This window comes from Lathyrus oleraceus, chromosome 7 (genome assembly GCF_024323335.1).
Source record: "Lathyrus oleraceus cultivar Zhongwan6 chromosome 7, CAAS_Psat_ZW6_1.0, whole genome shotgun sequence".
Lineage (NCBI taxonomy): Eukaryota > Viridiplantae > Streptophyta > Magnoliopsida > Fabales > Fabaceae > Lathyrus > Lathyrus oleraceus.
This window is the reverse complement of record NC_066585.1, coordinates 291,027,973-291,051,760: the sequence shown is the minus strand read 5'-3', so window position 1 is coordinate 291,051,760 and position 23,788 is coordinate 291,027,973. Positions and strand designations below refer to the sequence as shown.

General features: G+C 33.0%; 2 non-coding genes across 2 annotated transcripts; both read right to left on the bottom strand.

Annotated features, from left to right (window-relative positions):
- Positions 1 to 44: 44 nt before the first annotated feature.
- Positions 45 to 116, bottom strand: TRNAE-UUC (transfer RNA glutamic acid (anticodon UUC)). Its single transcript has one exon. It is a non-coding gene; the product is annotated as a tRNA-Glu (tRNA).
- Positions 117 to 4,725: 4,609 nt separating this feature from the next.
- Positions 4,726 to 4,797, bottom strand: TRNAE-UUC (transfer RNA glutamic acid (anticodon UUC)). Its single transcript has one exon. It is a non-coding gene; the product is annotated as a tRNA-Glu (tRNA).
- Between the last annotated feature and the right edge of the window lie 18,991 nt (positions 4,798 to 23,788).

Here is a 23,788-nt window from a genome sequence, read left to right as displayed (position 1 = left end):
GATGCGTATATCACATGCCAATTGGTGGTATAATATATAAAACGTTCCATTGCCGGGAATTGAACCCGGATCTCCTGGGTGAAAGCCAGATATCCTAACCACTGGACGACAAGGGAGAATTTATTTTTAATTTACAATGCATCAATAATTTGTCTAAATTAATTTCTTCATTATCTTTTGTTTTCGTGAAAGACTCCACAACCTCAAAAGTGATATAATTAACTTGACTTTCGCATATGCTGATAAAATTAACTTTCAGAAATTAACCTATGGATATGGTGAAATTATATTTTAAAAAGTTGGTCTTCTAGGTGAAAGCTTTATATCCTAACCGTTGGAGGACACTGGAGTATTACATTTAGTTTACAATGCATCAATGATATTTCTAAATTGATTTCTTCATTATCTGTTGTCTTTGTGATAGACTCCACAACCTCAAAAGTGATACAATTAAGTTGACTATTCCATAAAATTAACTTACTAAACTTTAACTTTCAGTTATGGTGGTATTATATAAAAATGATCCATTGTCGGGAATCGAACCTAGGTCTTCGGTGACGCCTGATATCCTGACAGCTAGACGACAATGGAGTATTAGTTTTAATTTACAATGCATCAATAATTTGTCTAAATTGATTTCTTCATTATCTTTTGCCTTCGTGAAAGACTCCACAACCTCAAAAGCGATATGGTTAACATGACTTTCCAACATGCTAATAAATTTGAATTTCAAAAATTAACTTATGAATATAGTGAAATTATATAAAAAAATGTGAGTCTCCTAGGTGAAAGCTAGATATCCTAACCGTTGGAGGACTCTGGAGTATTTCTTTTAGTCTACAATGTATCAATGATTTATCTAAATTGATTTCTTCATTATCTTTTGCCTTTGTGATAGACTCCACAACCTCAAAAGCGATACACTTAAGATGACTATACCACATGCCAATAAAATTAACTTTCTGAAGTGATCTTCCGGATATGGTGGTATTATATATAAAATGTTCCATTGTCGGGAATTGAACCCGGGTCACCTGGGCGAAAGTCATATATCCTAAACGCTGGACGACAATGGAGTGTTTTTTTTACTTTACAGTGCATCAATAATTTGTCTAAATTGATTTCTTCATTATCTTTTGCCTTTGTGAAAAACTCCACAACCTCAAAAGCGATATAATTAACATGACTTTCGCATATGCTGATAAAATTAACTTTCAAAAATTAACTTATGGATATGGTGAAATTATATTTAAAAAAGTGGGTCTTCTAGGTGAAAGCTATATATCCTAACCGCTGGAGGACACTGGAGTATTCCTTTTAGTTTATAATGCGTCATTATCTCTTGCCTTTGTGATAGACTCAACAGCCTCAAAAGCGATACAATTAAGTTGACCATTCCATAAAATTAACTTTCTAAAGTTTAACTTTCAGATATGGTGGTATTATCTAAAAAATGTTCCATTGTCGGGAATCGAACCCGGGTCTTCGGGGATGCCAGATATCCTTGCAGATGGACGACAATGGAGTATTAGTTTTAATTTATAATGCATTATTAATTTCTCTAAATTGATTTCTTCATAATATTTTGCCTTCGTGAAAGACTCCACAACCTCAAAAGCGATATGGTTAACTTGACTTTCCAACATGCCGATAAAATTAAATTTTAGAAATTAACTTATAGATATAGTGAAATTATATAAAAAATGTGAGTCTCCTAGGTGAAAGCTAGATATCCTAACCGTTGGAGAACACTGGATTATTTCTTTTAGTTTACAATGTATCAATGTTTTATCTAAGCTACATATCCTAACAGCTGGAGGACATTGGAGTATTTCTTTTAGTTTACAATGCATCAATAATTTTTTATTATCTTTTGCCTTTGTGATAGACTCCACAACCTCAAAAACGATACATTTAAGATGCATATACCACATGCCAATGGTGCTATTATATATAAAATGTTCCATTGCCGGGAATTGAACCCATGTCTCCTGGGTGAAAGCCAGATATCCCAACAGCTAGACGATAATGGAGAATTTATTTGTAATTTACAATGCATCAAATATTTGTCTAAATTAATTTCTTCATTATCTTTTGCTTTCGTGAAAGACTCCACAACCTCAAAAGTGATATAATTAATTTGACTTTCGCATATGCTGATAAAATTAACTTTCAGAAATTAACCTATGGATATGGTGAAATTATATTTTAAAAAGCGGGTCTTCTAGGTGAAAGCTATATATCCTAACCGTTGGAGGACACTGGAGTATTACATTTAGTTTACAATGCATCAATGAATTTTCTAAATTGATTTCTTCATTATCTGTTGTCTTTGTGATAGACTCCACAACCTCAAAAGCGATATAATTAAGTTGACTATTCCATAAAATTAACTTACTAGAGTTTAACTTTCGGATATGGTGGTATTATATAAAAAATGTTCCATTGTCGGGAATCGAACCTAGGTCTTCGGTGACGCCTGATATCCTGACAGCTAGACATCAATGGAGTATTAGTTTTAATTTACAATGCATCAATAATTTGTCTAAATTGATTTCTTCATTATCTTTTGCCTTCGTGAAAGACTCCACAACCTCAAAAGCGATATGGTTAACATGACTTTCCAACATGGTGATAAATTTGAATTTCAGAAATTAACTTATGGATATAGGGAAATTATATAAAAAAATGTGAGTCTCCTAGGTGAAAGCTAGATATCCTAACCGTTGAAGGACACTGGAGTATTTCTTTTAGTTTTCAATGTATCAATGATTTATCTAAATTAATTTCTTCAATATCTTTTGCTTTCGTGAAAGACTCCACAACCTCAAAAGTGATATAATTAACTTGACTTTCGCATATGCTGATAAAATTAACTTTCAGAAATTAACCTATGGATATGGTGAAATTATATTTTAAAAAGTGGGTCTTTTAGGTGAAAGCTATATATCCTAACCGTTGGAGGACACTGGAGTATTACTTTTAGTTTACAATGCATCAATGAATTTTCTAAATTGATTTCTTCATTATTTGTTGTCTTTGTGATAGACTCCACAACCTCAAAAGCGATACAATTAAGTTGACTATTCCATAAAATTATCTTACTAAAGTTTAACTTTCGGATATGGTGGTATTATATAAAAAATGTTCCATTAATGGGAATCAAACCCAGGTCTTTGGGGACGCCTGATATCCTTACAGCTAGACGACAATGGATTATTAGTTTTAATTTACAATGCATCAATAATTTGTCTAAATTGATTTCTTCATTATCTTTTGCCTTCGTGAAAGACTCCACAACCTCAAAAGCGATATGGTTAACATGACTTTCCAACATGCTGATAAAATTATATTTTAGAAATTAACTTATGGATATAGTGAAATTATATAAAAAAATGTGAGTCTCCTAGGTGAAAGCTAGATATGCTAACCGTTGGAGGACACTGGAGTATTTCTTTTAGTTTACAATGTATCAATGATTTATCTAAATTGATTTCTTCATTATCTTTTGCCTTTCTGATAGACTCCACAACCTCAAAAGCGATACATTTAAGATGACTATACCACATGCCAATAAAAGTAACTTTGTGAAGTTAACTTCCGGATATGGTGGTATTATATATAAATTGTTCCATTGTCGGGAATTGAACCCGGGTCACCTGGGCGAAAGTCATATATCCTAAACGCTGGACGACAATGGAGTGTTTTTTTTACTTTACAGTGCATCGATAATTTGTGTAAATTGATTTCTTCATTATCTTTTGCCTTCGTGAAAAACTCCACAACCTCAAAAGCGATATAATTAACATGACTTTCGCATATGCTGATTAAATTAACTTTCAAAAATTAACTTATGGATATGGTGGAATTATATTTAAAAAAGTGGGTCTTCTGGGTGAAAGCTATATATCCTAACCGCTGGAGGACACTGGAGTATTTCTTTTAGTGTATAATGCGTCATTATCTCTTGCCTTTGTGATAGACTCAACAGCCTCAAAAGCGATACAATTAAGTTAACTATTCCATAAAATTAACATTCTGAAGTTTAACTTTCAGATAAGGTGGTATTATATAAAAAATGTTCCATTGTCGGGAATTGAACCCGGGTCTTCGGGGATGCCAGATATCCTTGCAGATGGACGACAATGGAGTGTTAGTTTTAATTTATAATGCATTATTAATTTCTCTAAATTGATTTCTTCATTATATTTTGCCTTCGTGAAAGACTCCACAACCTCAAAAGCGATATGGTTAACTTGACTTTCCAACATGCCGATAAAATTAAATTTTAGAAATTAACTTATAAATATAGTGAAATTATATAAAAAATGTGAGTCTCCTAGGTGAGAGCTAGATATCCTAACCGTTGGAGGACATTGGAGTATTTCTTTTAGTTTATAATGTATCAATGATTTATCTAAATTGATTTCTTCATTATCCTTTGCCTTTGTGATAGACTCCACAACCTCAAAAGCGATACAATTAAGTTAACTTTCCCACATGCCGGTGAAATTATATAAAAAAATGTGGGTCTCCTGGTTGAAAGCTAGATATCCTAACCGTTGGAGGACATTGGAGTATTTCTTTTAGTTTACAATGTGTCTATAATTTTTTAAAATTGATTTCTTCATTATCTTTTGCCTTTGTGATAGACTCCACAACCTAAAAAACGATACATTTAAGATGCGTATATCACATGCCAATGGTGGTATAATATATAAAACGTTCCATTGCCGGGAATTAAACCCGGATCTCCTGGGTGAAAGCCAGATATCCTAACCGCTGGACGACAATGGAGAATTTATTTTTAATTTACAATGCATCAATAATTTGTCTAAATTAATTTCTTCATTATCTTTTGTTTTCGTGAAAGACTCCACAACCTCAAAAGTGATATAATTAACTTGACTTTCGCATATGCTGATAAAATTAACTTTCAGAAATTAACCTATGGATATGGTGAAATTATATTTTAAAAAGTTGGTCTTCTAGGTGAAAGCTTTATATCCTAACCGTTGGAGGACACTGGAGTATTACATTTAGTTTACAATGCATCAATGATATTTCTAAATTGATTTCTTCATTATCTGTTGTCTTTGTGATAGACTCCACAACCTCAAAAGCGATACAATTAAGTTGACTATTCCATAAAATTAACTTACTAAAGTCTTTGGGGACGCCTGATATTCTGACAGCTAGACGACAATGGAGTATTAGTTTTAATTTACAATGCATCAATAATTTGTCTAAATTGATTTCTTCATTATCTTTTGCCTTCGTGAAAGACTCCACAACCTCAAAAGCGATATGGTTAACTTGACTTTCCAACATGCCGATAAAATTAAATTTTAGAAATTAACTTATAGATATAGTGAAATTATATAAAAAATGTGAGTCTCCTAGGTGAAAGCTAGATATCCTAACCGTTGGAGGACACTGGAGTATTTCTTTTAGTTTACAATGTATCAATGATTTATCTAAATTGATTTCTTCATTATCTTTTACCTTTGTGATAGACTCCACAACCTCAAAAGTGATACAATTAAGTTAACCTTCCCACATGCCGGTGAAATTATATAAAAAATGTGGGTCTCCTAGTTGAAAGCTAGATATCCTAACCGCTCGAGGACATTGGAGTATTTCTTTTAGTTTACAATGCATCAATAATTTTTTTTAAATTGATTTCTTCACTATCTTTTGCCTTTGTGATAGACTCCACAACCTCAAAAATGATACATTTAAGATGAGTATAGCACATGCCAATGGTGGTATTATATATAAAATGTTCCATTGTCGGGAATTGAACCCGGGTCTCCTGGGTGTAAGCCAGATATCCTAAATGCTGAACGACAATGGAGTATTTATTTTTAATTTACAATGCATCAATAATTTGTCTAAATTAATTTCTTCATTATATTTTGCTTATGCTGATATAATTAACTTTCAGAAATTAACCTATGGATATGGTGAAATTATATTTAAAAAAGTGGGTCTTCTAGGTGAAAGCTATATATCTTAACCGCTGGATGAGACTGGAGTATTACTTTTAGTTTACAATGCATCAATGAATTTTCTAAATTGATTTCTTCTGCCTTTGTGATAGACTCAACAGCTTCAAAAGCGATACAATTAAGTTAACTATTCCATAAAATTAACTTTCTGAAATTTAACTTTCAGATAAGGTGGTATTATATAAAAAATGTTCCATTGTCGGGAATCGAACCCGGGTCTTCGGGGATGCCAGATGTCCTTGCAGATTGACGACAATGGAGTATTAGTTTTAATTTATAATGCATTATTAATTTCTCTAAATTGGTTTCTTCATTATATTTTTCCTTCGTGAAAGACTCCACAACCTCAAAAGCGATATGGTTAACTTGACTTTCCAACATGCCGATAAAATTAAATTTTAGAAATTAACTTATAGATATAGTGAAATTATATAAAAAATGTGAGTCTCCTGGTTGAAAGCTAGATATCCTAACCGTTGGAGGACACTGGAGTATTTCTTTTAGTTTACAATGTATCAATGATTTATCTAAATTGATTTCTTCATTATCTTTTGCCTTTGTGATAGACTGCACAACCTCAAAAGCGATACATTTAAGATGACTATACCACATGCCAATAAAATTAACTTTCTGAAGTTAACTTCCGGATATGGTGGTATTATATATAAAATGTTCCATTGTCGGGAATTGAACCCGGGTCACCTGGGCGAAAGTTAGATATCCTAAACGCTGGACGACAATGGAGAATTTATTTTTAATTTATAATGCATCAATAATTTGTCTAAATTAATTTCTTCATTATCTTTTGCTTTCGTGAAAGACTCCAGAACCTCAAAAGTGATATAATTAACTTGACTTTCGCATATGCTGATAAAATTAACTTTCAGAAATTAACCTATGGATATGTTGAAATTTAATTTTAAAAAGTGGGTCTTCTAGGTGAAAGCTATATATCCTAACCGTTGGAGGACACTGGAGTATTACTTTTAGTTTACAATGCATCAATGAATTTTCTAAATTGATTTCTGCATTATTTATTGTCTTTGTGATAGACTCCACAACCTCAAAAGCGATACAATTACGTTGACTAATCCATGAAATTAACTTACTAAAGTTTAACTTTCGGATATGGTGGTATTATATAAAAAATGTTCCATTGTCGGGAATCGAACCCAGGTCTTCGGGGACGCCTGATATCCTGACAGCTAGACGACAATGGAGTATTAGTTTTAATTTACAATGCATCAATAATTTGTCTAAATTGATTTCTTCATTATCTTTTGCCTTCGTGAAAGACTCCAACATGCTGATAAAATATATTTCAGAAATTAACTTATGGATATAGTGAAATTATATAAAAAAATGTGAGTCTCCTAGGTGAAAGCTAGATATCCTAACCGTTGGAGGACACTGGAGTATTTCTTTTAGTTTACAATGTATCAATGATTTATCTAAATTCATTTGTTCATTATCTTTTGCCTTTGTGATATACTCCACAACCTCAAAAGCGATACATTTAAGATGACTTTACCACATGTCAATAAAATTAACTTTCTGAAGTTAACTTCCGGATATGGTGCTATTCTATATAAAATGTTCCATTGTCGGGAATTGAACCCGGGTCACCTGGGCGAAAGTCAGATATCCTATATGCTGGACGACAATGGAGTGTTTTTTTACTTTACAGTGCATCAATAATTTGTCTAAATTGATTTCTTCATTATCTTTTGCCTTCGTGAAAAACTCCACAACCTCAAAAGCGATATAATTAACATGACTTTCGCATATGCTGATAAAATTAACTTTCAAAAATTAACTTATGGATATGGTAAAATTACATTTAAAAAAGTGGGTCTTCTCGGTGAAAGCTATATATCCTAACCGCTAGAGGACACTGGAGTATTTCTTTTAGTTTATAATGCGTCATCATCTCTTGCCTTTGTGATAGACTCAACAGCCTCAAAAGCGATACAATTAAGTTTACTATTCCATAAAATCAACTTTTTGAAGTTTAACTTTCGGATATGGTGGTATTATATAAAAAATGTTCCATTGTCGGGAATCGAAACCGGGTCTTCGGGGATGCCAGATATCCTTGCAGATGGACGACAATGGAGTATTAGTTTTAATTTATAATGCATTATTAACTTCTCTAAATTGATTTCTTCATTATATTTTGCCTTCGTGAAAGACTCCACAACCTCAAAAGCGATATGGTTAACTTGACTTTCCAACATGACGATAAAATTAAATTTTAGAAATTAACTTATAGATATAGTGAAATTATATAAAAAATGTTAGTCTCCTGGTTGAAAGCTAGATATCCTAACCGTTGGAGGACAATGGAGTATTTCTTTTAGTTTACAATGTATCAATGATTTATCTGAATTGATTTCTTCATTATCTTTTGCCTTTGTGATATACTCCACAACCTCAAAAGTGATACATTTAAGATGACTATACCACATGCCAATAAAATTAACTTTCTGAAGTTAACTTCCAGATATGGTGGTATTATATATAAAATGTTCCATTGTCGGGAATTGAACCCGGGTCACCTGGGCGAAAGTCAGATATCCTAAATGCTGGACGACAATGGAGTGTTTTTTTTACTTTACAGTGGATCAATAATTTGTCTAAATTGATTTCTTCATTATCTTTTGCCTTCGTGAAAAACTCCATAACCTCAAAAGCGATATAATTAACATGACTTTCGCATATGCTGATAAAATTAACTTTCAAAAATTAACTTATGGATATGGTGAAATTACATTTAAAAAAGTGGATCTTCTGGGTGAAAGCTATATATCCTAACCGTTGGAGGACACTGGAGTATTTCTTTTAGTTTATAATGCGTCATTATCTCTTGCCTTTGTGATAGACTCAACAGCCTCAAAAGAGATACAATTAAGTTGACTATTCCATAAAATTAATTTTCTGAAGTTTAACTTTCGGATATGGTGGTATTATATAAAAAATGTTCCATTGTCGGGAATCGAATCCGGGTCTTCGGGGATGCCAGATATCCTTGAAGATGGACGACAATGGAGTATTAGTTTTAGTTTATAATGCATTATTAATTTCTCTAAATTGATTTCTTCATTATATTTTGCCTTTGTGAAAAACTCCACAACCTCAAAAGCCATATGGTTAACTTGACTTTCCAACATGCCGATAAAATTAAATTTTATAAATTAACTTATAGATATAGTGAAATTATATAAAAAAATGTGAGTCTCCTAGGTGAAAGCAAGATATCCTAACCGTTGGAGGACACTGGAGTATTTCCTTTAGTTTACAATGTATCAATGATTTATCTAAATTGATTTCTTCATTATCTTTTGCCTTTGTGATAGACTCCACAACCTCAAAAGCGATACAATTTTGTTAACTTTCCCACATGCCGGTGAAATTATATAAAAAATGTGGGTCTCTTGGTTGAAAGTTAGATATCCTAACCGCTGGAGGACATTGGAGTATTTCTTTTAGTTTACAATGCATCAATAATTTTTTTAAATTGATTTCTTCAATATCTTTTGCCTTTGTGATAACTCCATAACCGCTGGAGGACACTGGAGTATTTCTTTTAGTTTACAATGTATCCATGATTTATCTAAATGTATTTCTTCATTATCTTTTGCCTTTGTGATAGACTCCACAACCTCAAAAGCGATACATTTAAGATGACTATACCACATGCCAATAAAATTAACTTTCTGAAGTTAACTTCCGGATATGGTGGTATTATATATAAAATGTTCCATTGTCGGGAATTGAACCCGGGTCTCCTGGGTGAAAGCCAGATATCCTAACCGAGGGACAACAATGGAGAATTTATTTTTAATTTACAATGCATCAATAATTTGTCTAAAGTAATTTCTTCATTATCTTTTGCTTTCGTGAAAGACTCCACAACCTCAAAAGTGATATAATTAACTTGACTTTCGCATATGCTGATAAAATTAACTTTCAGAAATTAACCTATGGATATGGTGAAATTATATTTTAAAAAGTGGGTCTTCTAGGTGAAAGCTATATATCCTAACCGTTGGGGGACACTGGAGTATTACTTTTAGTTTAAAATGCATCAATGAATTTTCTAAATTGATTTCTTCATTATCTGTTGTCTTTGTGATAGACTCCACAATCTCAAAAGCGATACAATTAAGTTGACTATTCCATAAAATTAACTTATTAAAGTTTAACTTTCGGATATGGTGGTATTATATAAAAAATGTTCCATTGTCGGGAATCGAACCCAGGTCTTCGGGGACGCGTGATATCCTGACAGCTAGACGACAATGGATTATTAGTTTTAATTTACAATGCATCTATAATTTGTCTAAATTGATTTCTTCATTATCTTTTGCCTTCGTGAAAGACTCCACAACCTCAAAAGCGATATGGTTAACATGACTTTCCAACATGCCGATAAAATTATATTTCATAAATTAACTTATGGATATAGTGAAATTATATAAAAAAATGTGAGTCTCCTAGGTGAAAGCTAGATATCCAAACCGTTAGAGGACACTGGAGTATTTCTTTTAGTTCACAATGTATCAATGATTTATCTAAATTGATTTTTTCATTATCTTTTGTCTTTGTGATATACTCCACAACCTCAAAAGCGATACATTCAAGATGACTATACCACATGCCAATAAAATTAACTTTCTGAAGTTAACTTCCGGATATGGTGGTATTATATATAAAATGTTCCATTGTCGGGAATTGAACCCGGGTCACCTAGGCGAAAGTCAGATATCCTAAACGATGGACGACAATGGAGTGTTTTTTTTACTTTATAGTGCATCAATAATTTGTCTAAATTGATTTCTTCATTATCTTTTGCCTTCGTGAAAAACTCCACAACCTCAAAAGCCATATAATTAACATGACTTTCGCATATGCTGATAAAATTAACTTTCAAAAATTAACTTATGGATAAGGTGAAATTACATTTAAAAAAGTGGGTCTTCTCGGTGAAAGCTATATATCCTAACCGCTAGAGGACACTGGAGTATTTCTTTTAGTTTATAATGCGTCATTATCTCTTGCCTTTGTGATAGATTCAACAGCCTCAAAAACGATACAATTAAGTTGACTATTCCATAAAATTAACTTTCTAAAGTTTAACTTTCGGATATGGTGGTATTATATAAAAAATGTTCCATTGTCAGGAATCGAACCCGGGTCTTCGGGGATGCCAGATATCCTTGCAGATGGACGACAATGGAGTATTAGTTTTAATTTATAATGCATTATTAATTTCTCTAAATTGATTTGTTCATTATATTTTGCCTTCGTGAAAGACTCCACAACCTCAAAAGCGATATGGTTAACTTGACTTTCCAACATGCCGATAAAATTAAATTTTAGAAATTAACTTATAGATATAGTGAAATTAGATAAAAAAAATGTGAGTCTCCTAGGTGAAAGCTAGATATCCAAACCGTTGGAGGACACTGAAGTATTTCTTTTAATTTACAATGTATCAATGATTTATCTAAATTGATTTCTTCATTATCTTCTGCCTTTGTGATAGACTCCACAACCTCAAAAGCAATACAATTAAGTTAACTTTCCCACATTCCGGTGAAATTATATAAAAAATGTGGGTCTCCTGGTTGAAAGCTAGATATCCTAACCGCTGGAGGACATTGGAGTATTTCTTTTAGTTAACAATGCATCAATAATTTTTTTAAATTGAATTCTTCATTATCTTTTGCCTTCGTGAAAAACTCCACAACCTCAAAAGCGATATAATTAACATGACTTTCGCATATGCTGATAAAATTAACTTTCAAAAATTAACTTATGGATATGGTAAAATTACATTTAAAAAAGTGGGTCTTCTCGGTGAAAGCTATATATCCTAACCGCTAGAGGACACTGGAGTATTTCTTTTAGTTTATAATGCGTCATTATCTCTTGCCTTTGTGATAGACTCAACAGCCTCAAAAGCGATACAATTAAGTTTACTATTCCATAAAATTAACTTTTTGAAGTTTAACTTTCGGATATGGTGGTATTATATAAAAAATGTTCCATTGTCGGGAATCGATACCGGGTCTTCGGGGATGCCTAATATCCTTGCAGATGGACGACAATGGAGTATTAGTTTTAATTTATAATGCATTATTAATTTCTCTAAATTGATTTCTTCATTATATTTTGCCTTCGTGAAAGACTCCACAACCTCAAAAGCGATATGGTTAACTTGACTTTCCAACATGCCGATAAAATTAAATTTTAGAAATTAACTTATAGATATAGTGAAATTAGAGCAAAAAATGTGAGTCTCCTAGGTGAAAGCTAGATATCCTAACCGTTGGAGGACACTGAAGTATTTCTTTTATTTTACAATGTATCAATGATTTATCTAAATTGATTTCTTCATTATCTTTTGCCTTTGTGATAGACTCCACAACCTCAAAAGCGATACAATTAAGTTAACTTTCCCACATGCCGGTGAATTATATTAAAAAATGTGGGACTCCTGGTTGAAAGCAAGATATCCTAACCACTGGAGGACATTGGAGTATTTCTTTTAGTTTACAATGCATCAATAATTTTTTTAAATTGAATTCTTCATTATCTTTTGCCTTCGTGAAAAACTCCACAACCTCAAAAGCGATATAATTAACATGACTTTCGCATATGCTGATAAAATTAACTTTCAAAAATTAACTTATGGATATGGTGAAATTACATTTAAAAAAGTGGGACTTCTCGGTGAAAGTTATATATCCTAACCGCTAGAGGACACTGGATTATTTCTTTTAGTTTATAATGCGTCATTATCTCTTGCCTTTGTGATAGACTCAACAGCCTCAAAAGCGATACAATTAAGTTGACTATTCCATAAAATTAACTTTCTGAAGTTTAACTTTCGGATATGGTAAATGTTCCATTGTCGGGAATCGAAACTGGGTCTTCGGGGATGCCAGATATCCTTGCAGATGGATGACAATGGAGTATTAGTTTTAATTTATAATGCATTATTAATTTCTCTAAATTGATTTCTTCATTATATTTTGCCTTCGTGAAAGACTCCACAACCTCAAAAGCGATATGGTTAACTTGACTTTCCAACATGCCGATAAAATTAAATTTTAGAAATTATATTATAGATATAGTGAAATTATAAAAAAAAATGTGAGTCTCCGAGGTGAAAGCTAGATATCCTAACCGTTGGAGGACACTGGAGTATTTCTTTTAGTTTACAATGTATCAATGATTTATCTAAATTGATTTCTTCATTATCTTTTGCCTTTGTGATAGACTCCACAACCTCAAAAGCTATACAATTAAGTTAACTTTCCCACATGCCGGTGAAATTATATAAAAAATGTGGGTTTCCTGGTTGAAAGCTAGATATCCTAACCGCTGGAGGACATTGGAGCATTTCTTTTAGTTTACAATACATCAATAATTTTTTTAAATTGATTTCTTCATTATCTTTTGCCTACGTGAAAAACTCCACAACCTCAAAAGCGATATAATTAACATGACTTTCGCATATGCTGATAAAATTAACTTTCAAAAATTAACTTATGGATATGGTGATATTACATTTTAAAAAGTGGGTCTTCTCGGCGAAAGCTATATATCCTAACCGCTAGAGGACACTGGAGTATTTCTTTTAGTTTATAATGCGTCATTATCTCTTGGCTTTGTGATAGACTCAACAGCCTCAAAAGCGATACAATTAAGTTGACTATTCCATAAAATTAACTTTCTGAAGTTTAACTTTCGGATATGGTGGTATTATATAAAAAATGTTCCATTGTCGGGAATCGAAACCGGGTCTTCGGGGATGCCAGATATCCTTGCAGATGGACGACAATGGAGTATAAGTTTTAATTTATAATGCATTATTAATTTCTCTAAATTGATTTCTTCATTATATTTTGCCTTCGTGAAAGACTCCACAACCTCAAAAGCCATATGGTTAACTTGACTTTCCAACATGCCGATAAAATTAAATTTTATAAATTAACTTATAGATATAGTGAAATTATATAAAAAAATGTGAGTCTCCTAGGTGAAAGCTAGATATCCTAACCGTTGGAGGACACTGGAGTATTTCTTTTAGTTTACAATGTACCAATGATTTATCTAAATTGATTTATTCATTATCTTTTGCCTTTGTGATAGACTCCACAACCTAAAAAGCGATACAATTAAGTTAACTTTCCCACATGCCGGTGAAATTATATAAAAAATGTGGGTCTCCTGGTTGAAAGGTAGATATCCTAACCGCTGGAGGACATTGGAGTATTTCTTTTAGTTTACAATGCATCAATAATTTTTTTAAATTGATTTCTTCAATATCTTTTGCCTTTGTGATAACTCCATAACCTCAAAAACGATACATTTAAGATGCGTATACCACATGCCAATGGTGGTATTATATATAAAACTTTCCATTGTCGGAAATTGAACCCGGGTCTCCTGGGTGAAAGCCAGATATCCTAACTGCTAGACGACATTGGAGAATTTATTTTTAATTTACAAAGCATCAATAATTTGTCTAAATTAATTTCTTCATTATCTTTTGCTTTCGTGAAAGACTCCACAACCTCAAAAGTGATATAATTAACTTGACTTTCGCATATGCTGATAAAATTAACTTTCAGAAATTAACCTATGGATATGGTGAAATTATATTTTAAAAAGTGGGTTTTCTAGGTGAAATCTATATATCCTAACCGTTGGAGGACAATGGAGTATTACTTTTAGTTTACAATGCATCAATGAATTTTCTAAATTGATTTCTTCATTATCTGTTGTCTTTGTGATAGACTCCACAACCTCAAAAGCGATACAATTAAGTTGACTATTCCATAAAATTAACTTACTAGAGTTTAACTTTCGGATATAGTGGTATTATATAAAAAATGTTCCATTGTCGGGAATCGAACCCAGGTCTTCGGGGACGCCTGATATCCTGACAGCTAGACGACAATGGAGTATTAGTTTTAATTTACAATGCATCAATAATTTGTCTAAATTGATTTCTTCATTATCTTTTGCCTTCGTGAAAGACTCCACAACCTCAAAAGCGATATGGTTAACATGACTTTCCAACATGCTGATAAAATTAAATTTCAGAAATTAACTTATGGATATAGTGAAATTATATAAAAAAATGTGAGTCTCCTAGGTGAAAGCTAGATATCCTAACCGTTGGAAGACACTGGAGTATTTCTTTTAGTTTACAATGTATCAATGATTGATCTAAATTGATTTCTTCATTATCTTTTTCCTTTGTGATAGACTCCACAACATCAAAAGCGATACATTTATGATGACTATACCACATGCCAATAAAATTAACTTTCAGAAGTTAACTTTCGGATATGGTGGTATTATATATAAAATGTTCCATTGTCGGGAATTGACCCCGGGTCACCTAGGCGAAAGCCAGATATCCTAAACGCTGGACGACAATGGAGTGTTTTTTTTTACTTTACAGTGCATCAATAATTTGTCTAAATTGATTTCTTCATTATCTTTTGCCTTTGTGAAAAACTCCACAACCTCAAAAGCGGTCAAATTAACATGACTTTCGCATATGCTGATAAAATTAACTTTCAAAAATTAACTTATGGATATGGTGAAATTATATTTAAAAAAGTGGGTCTTCTGGGTGAAAGCTATATATCCTCAACGCTGGAGGATACTAGAGTATTTCTTTTAGTTTATAATGCGTCATTATCTCTTGCCTTTGTGATAGACTCCACAGCCTCAAAAGCGATACAATTAAGTAAACTATTCCAAAAAATTAATTTTCTGAAGTTTAACTTTCAGATATGGTGGTATAATATAAAAAATGTTCCATTGTCGGGAATCGAACCCAGGTCTTCGGGGATGCCAGACTTCCTTGCAGATCGACGACAATGGAGTATTAGTTTTAATTTATAATGCATTAATAATTTCTCTAAATTGATTTCTTCATTATCTTTTGCCTTCGTGAAATACTCCACAACCTCAAAAGCGATATGGTTAACTTGACTTTCCAACATGCCGATAAAATTAAATTTTAGAAATTAACTTATAGATATAGTGAAATTATAAAAAAAAATGTGAGTCTTCTAGGTGAAACCTAGATATCCTAACCGTTGGAGGACACTGGAGTATTTCTTTTAGTCTACAATGCATCAATGATTTATCTAAATTGATTTCTTCATTATCTTTTACTTTTGTGATAGACTCCACAACCTAAAAAGCGATACAATTAAGTTAACTTTCCCACATGCCAGTGAAATTATATAAAAAATGTGGGTCTCTTGGTTGAAAGCTAGATATCCTAACCACTGGTGGACATTGGAGTATTTCTTTTAGTTTACAATGCCTTTGTGATAGACTCCACAACCTCAAAAATGATACATTTAAGATGAGTATACCACATGGCAATGGTGGTATTATATATAAAATGTTCCATTTTCGAGAATTGAACCCGGGTCTCCTGGGTGAAATCCCGATATCCTAACCGCTGGTCGACAATGGAGTATTTATTATTAATTTACAATGCATCAATAATTTGTCTAAATTAATTTCTTTATTGTCTTTTTCCTTCGTGAAAGACTCCACAACCTTAAAAGCGATGTAATTAACTTGGCTTTCGCATATGCTGATAAAATTAACTTTCAAAAATTAACTTATGGATATGGTGAAGTTATATTTAAAAAAGTGGATCTTCTGGGTGAAAGCTATATATCATATCCGCTGGAGGACACTAGAGTATTTCTTTTAGTTTACAATGCATCAATAAATTTTCTAAATTGATTTCTTCATTATCTTGTGTCTTTGTGATAGACTCCACATCCTCAAAAACAATACAGTTTAGTTGACTATTCCATAAAATTAACTTTCTGAAGTTTAACTTTCTGATATAAAGGTATTATATAAAAAATGTTCCATTGCCGGGAATCGAACCCGTGTCTTCGGGGATGCTAGATATTCTAACATATGGACGACAATGGAGTATTAGTTTTAATTTACAATGCATCAATAATTTGTCTAAATTGATTTCTTCATTATCTTTTGCCTTCACGAAAGACTCCACAACCTCAAAGCGATGTTGTTAACTTCAATTTCCAACTGCAGGAGGACATTGTAGTATTTCTTTTAGTTTACAATGCATCAATAATTTTTCCAATTTGATTTCTTCATTATCTTTTGCCTTTGTTATAGACTCCACAACCTCAAAAGCGATACATTTAAGATAACTATACCACATGCCAATAAAATTCACTTTCTGAGGTTAACTTTCGGATATGGTGATATTATATATAAAATGTTCCATTGCCGGGAATTAAACTCAGGTCTCCTAGGAGAAAGCCAAATATCCTAACCGCTGGACGACAATGGAGTATTTATTTTTAGATTACAATACATTAATGTTTTGTCTAAATAAATTTCTTCATTATATTTTGCTTTCGTGAAAGATTCCACAACCTCAAAAGCGATATAATTAACTTGACTTTCACATATACTGATAAAATTAACTTTCAAAAATTAACTTATGGATATGGTGAAATTATATTTAAAAAAGTGGGTCTTCTGGTTGAAAGCTATATATCCTAACCGCTGGAGGACACTGGAGTAATTCTTTTAGTTTACAATGCATCAATAAATTTTCTAAATTGATTTCTTCATTACCTTTTGTCTTCGTGATAGACTCCACAACCTCAAAAGCGATACAGTTAAGTTGACTATTCCATAAAATTAACTTTCTGAAGTATAACTTTCGGATATGGTGGTATTATATAAAAAATTGTTCCATTGCGGGGAATCGAACCCGGGTCTTCAGGGATGCCAGATATCCTAACAGCTGGACGACAATGGAGTATTAGTTTTAATTTACAATGCATCAATAATTTGTCTAAATTGATTTCTTCATTATCTTTTGCCTTCGTCAAAGACTCTAAAACCTCAAAAGCGATATGGTTAACTTGACTTTCCCACATGCCAAGAAAATTAACTTTCAAAAATTAACTTATGTATCTAGTGAAATTATATAAAAAATGTGAGTGTCCTAGGTGAAAGCTAGATATCCTAACCATTGGAGGACACTGGAGTATTTCATTTAGTTTACAATGTATCAATGATTTACTAAATTGATTTCTTCATTATCTTTTGCCTTTGTGATAGACTCCACAACCTAAAAAGCGATACAGTTAAGTTGAATATCCCATATGCCAATAAAATTAACTTTCTGAAGTTAACTTTCAAATATGGTGGAACTAAACCACATGCCATTGTCGGGAATTAAACCCGGATGTCCAGGGTTAAAGCCAAATATCCTAACCGCTGGACGACAACGGAGAATTTGTTTATAATTTACAATGCATCAATAATTTGCCTCAATTGATTTCTTCATTATCTTTTGCCTTCGTGAAAGACTCCACAACCCCAAAAGCGATATAATTAACTTGACTTTCGTATATGCATATCAAATTAACTTTCAAAAATTAACTTATGGATATGGTGAAATTATATTGAAATAAGTGGGTCTTCTGGGTAAAAGCTAGAAATCCTAACCGCTGGAGGACACTGGAGTATTACTTTTAGTTTACAATGCCTCAATAATTTTTCTAAATTGATTTTTTCATCATCTTTTGTCCTTGTGATAAACTCCACAATCTCAAAGGCGATAAACTTAAGTTGAGTACTCCATAAAACTAACTTTCTGAAGTTTAACTTTCGGATATGGTGGTATTATATAAAAAATGTTCCATTTTCGGGAATCTAACCTGGGTCTTCGGGGACGCCAGATATCCTAACAGCTCGACGATAATGAAGTATTACTTTTAATTTATAATGCATCAATAATTTGTCTAAATTGATTTCTTCATTATGTTTTGCCTTCATGAAACAGTCCACAACCTCAAAAGCTATACAATAAACTTGACTTTCACACATGTCGATAAAACTAACTTTCAGAAATTAACTTATGGATATAGTGAAATTATATAAAAAATGTGAGTCTCCTAGGTGAAAGCTATATAGCCTAACCGTTGGAGGACACTGGAGTAATTATTTTAGTTTATAATGTATCAATGATTTATTTAAATTGATTTCTTCTTTATCTTTTGCCTTTGAGATAGACTCTACAACCTCAAAAGCGATACAGTTAAGTTGATTATACCACACGCCAATAAAATTAACTTTCTGAATTTAACTTTCAGATATGGTGGTAATTATATATAAAATGTTCCATTGTCGGGAATTGAACCTGGATGAATGCAATATATCCTAACCGCTGGACAACAATGGAGTATTTTTTTTATTTTCAATGCATTAATAATTTGTCTAAATTAATTTTTTTCATTATCTTTTGCCTTCGTGAAAGACTCCACAACCCCAAAAGCGATATAATTAACATCACTTTCGCATATGCTAATAAAATTAGCTTTCAGAAATTAACTTATGGATATGGTGAAATTATATTTAAAAAAGTGGGTCTTCTGGGTGAAAGCTATATATCCTAAACACTGGAGGACATTAGAGTATTTCTTTTAGTTTACAATGCATCAATCATTTTTCTTAATTGATTTCTTCATTATCTTTTTCCTTTGTGATAGACTCCATAACCTCAAAAGCGATACAATAAACTTGACTTTCCCACATGCCGGTGAAATTATATAAAAAATGTGGGTCTCCTGGTTGAAAGCTAGATATCCTAACCGCTGGGGGACATTGGAGTATTTCTTTTAGTTTAAAATGCATCAATAATTTTTCTAAATTGATTTCTTCATTGTCTTTTGCATTTGTGATAGACTCCACAACCTCAAAAGTGATACAGTAAACTTGACTCTCCCTCAAGCCGATAAAATTAACTTTCAGAAATTAACTTATGTATATAGTGAAATCATATAAAAAATGTGAGTCTCCTAGGTGAAAGCTAGATATCCTAATCGTTGGAGGACACTGATATATTTCTTTTAATCTATAATGTATCAATGATTTATATAAATTGATTTATTCATTATCTTTTGCCTTTGTGATATACTCCACAACCCAAAAGCAATACGGTTAAGATGACTACACCACATGCCAATAAAATAAACTTTTTGAAGTTAACTTTCGGATATGGTGGTATTATATATGAAATGTTCCATTGTTGGGAATTGAACCCGAGTCTCCTGGGTGAAAGCCAGATATCCTAACCGCTAGACGACAATGGAGTAATTTTTTTGATTTACAATGCATCAATAATTTGTCTAAATTGTTTTCTTCATTATCTTTTGCCTTCGTGAAAGACTCCACAACCTCAAAAGAGATATAATTAACTTGACTTTCGCATATGCTGATAAAAATATCTTTCAGAAATTAACTTATGGATATGGTGAAATTATATTAAAAAGAGTGGGTTTTCTAGGTGAAAGTTATATATCCTAAACGCGAAGGACACTGAAGTATTTCTTTTAGTTTATGATGCATCAATAATTTTTCTAAATTGATTTCTTCATTATCTTTTGCCTTTGTGATAGACTACACAACCTCAAAAGCGATACAATAAACTTGACTTTTCCACATGCCGGTGAAATTATATAAAAAATGTGGGTCTCCTGGTTGAAAGCTAGATATCCTAACCGCTGGAGGACATTGGAGTATTTCTTTTAGTTTACAATGCATTAATAATTTTTCTAAATTGATTTCTTTATTATCTTTTGCCTTTGTGATAGACTCCATAAGCTCAAAAGCGATACATTTAAGTTGACTATACCACATGCCAATAAAATTTACTTTCTGAAGTTAACTTTCGAATATGGTGGTATTATATATAAAATGTTCCATTGCCAGGAATTGAACCCGGGTCTTCTGGGTGAAAGCCAGATTTCCTAACCGCTGGACGACTGAAGGAGAAGAGTGATCCAAAACACAGCGGAATTTAAAATTTCTCCTTTAGTTATCCTTACGAATGGGCATGATCAGTGATAGAATCGTTACCTCTTGTGGCGATTGTAACCTTTGATACAGATCTACGGAGCGATCACGAACGTTGAACGATGACAACGCCTTTACTCAGTCCACACGAACGGATTCCTTCAATCTAAGTGCTAGCTGCTACGAATGAAGGCTTTGAGTGAGAGAGAGAAACGAAATTGCAACTGCACAAATGCTTCTACACAAGGGTTCTATTTATAGAACCACTTGCGTGGGCTGCAAGCTAAAAAAAGCCCACTCAAGTGTATGTGGCCCATATCTTATAATATGCCAAAATCACTTAAGGTGTGGTACCTTACCATATTTCGTATTCTACTTAAGTACACCGTACCTTACAATGTTCTACAATTCACTTAAGTGCACCGTACATTACGGTATTCCTTAGTTACTCTATCTCTCATCAATCCGTCCTTTTGTGTGTGACCCTGTAGGTTTTCTCGGCATTGACAATTATATTAAATCACGTATTTAACATAATAAACAGTGAGCGGTATGTAGCAACACATCACTGCTACCCAAGACACGAAAATTTCATGTGATCTGACAAATCCTTTTGTGATAATACTTATGTGTACAATTACCCTTTTGCCCCTATGTCTATATTGAACACAAGGCATAGACCGTGTCATCCTTGTCCAGTTCAATATTAGGCCCATAGACATTTATCCTGTTACACAGGATGGGCAAATTCCATCTAGGTCACGCATGTCCCTTAGCATGCTTCGTGGAGTACCAATCAACTGTCTTTATGGTCATCCAGTTACGGATAATGTTTGATCAGCAATAAGGCACTCGACTCTACATCTAGGGTCCATAGTGTTTTCAGGTCGAATGGTGGTATACAACATTATCACCATGAGAATAACTTATGACACTTTGCATAACATTCTATATAGTATTCTCATAGCGGGTCAATCCAGTATAAATATTACTCTTAATATTCATACATATGTGAAGCGCCGCGAAAAATACAGAGTCGCCATCGGATTTTATTTATTCCAAAGGAAATGAAAAATAGCGGTAAAACCCTAAATTAGAGAAATGGTCTCGCAACCAAGAGCGGATTCGGAAGTCGGTTATGCAAGGGGAAGGTATTAGCACCCCTCACATCCATGGTACTCCATGGGAACCACTTGCTCGTATCAAATGCGTATGGATGTTTACTTATCTATAAGTTGCTTGCTATGGGGAATGAGCTGAGAGATGAGATGGGGGAGAAAATAAGTTTTAAGTTAGTGTGTTCGCCAAGGATTTGGGCCCTCGTGCCTACGTATCCCCATACGTGCAATAGGGAAGTCAGAGCTTCATAGTTCGGCTCAAAAATGGCGTATTTGTTTGGTTGTTTTTACTAAACAGTATTGACATTCGCGTGCTACTGTTCACTTGCTTGTATACTCTGTCATGGGAGCAAAATGTATTTGCTTGTTTGCGGTAAAGTGGATACGATTGGTTCGCACTCTAGCAGTTAAACATTACTTGCTCACACATGGACGCTTAAGCTTCGTTCACGGTAGAACGGAAGTAACATGTCCTTATTGAAAGGTTTTGAAGTGTGCGCTAAGGCGAAAGATGATTTGATTTGTTAGGGTTGATTTTATGCATGGAGACAAGCATTAAACCCTTGGCTAGATACAGTCAACGGTCCAATAACTCGGGAGTTGAGAGGACAAGTTATCCTAACTACTCTTTTTCGTCCAAAATAGGTTTGATTATGAAAGGAGTTTGGCAAGTTTGATCGTTGGAACTTAGAGGGAGATAAGTATCTAACCCTTGACTAAGTACAGTCAACGATTAAAGTACTTGGGAATCGAGAGTTCAATGAAGTTCTAACTATTCTTTTTATTCCTCCTAGCACCTAGATCTAACTTGTTTGAATGATTAGATGTTTTAGGGGGGGAAGTCAAGTGTCGGGTCCTCAGGATAGGTACGGCCGACAGCCCAATTACTTGAATGTTGTGTACAAACATGTACACCCCATTTGCATTCCAATTTGTTATGAAAAGGTTTTAAAAAAGGAACTTGATGTTGAATCAAGTGTTTGAATTTATTATGAAAATAGTGAGTGAAGAATGGAGGTGAGAGATAGGATGAGTTTGGGAATAGAATGGAGAAGATAGGTAAATGATGGATCTTGGAGTGAATGGAGAATGCTTGATGTTGGATCAAGCATTTACGTTGCAATGGCGTGAGTTTATTCGGAAAATAACTTGACGTTGGATCAAGTTTCTTTTGTTTTCTTTTGAAATGCTTTGGTTTATCATTTTGTATTTTATCTTGGTTATTAACATGCATAGTAAACTATCTAGAAATAAATAAATCTAAGCTATTAAATTACTAAGGGGAGGGGGAAAATTTAACCCATAATGGGGGATCTATCCACACAATACGATAGAAGGGAAATGAAAGGAAAATACAAGTTACAAACTACTAAACTATGTACCATGCCTAATGGCATACAAGTGACACGGTACTTCAAACAATACAAAGTTATTGAATGAAAGTGAAATGGTTAGGAATAAGACTAGCTAGGAGAGAGCTTGATTCTCCAAGTCACATGTGGACACAAAACAACAAACGAGTTAGCATGAGATAAAGTCGAGTGAATGAGAATGATGAAATATTATGTAAGTACATGCGAAGGTTAGAATCGATTCAAAAGGTAATGGATTAATCCACGAAAAACAATCAAGGATCTATCCTATGATCAAGGAAAATGAAATTAAGCATACAAAGTATTCATTACCTAAATTGAAATGGGATTTTCAATTTAATCAAAATGATCATAAACCAAAGAAACGACTAAATGGATAATT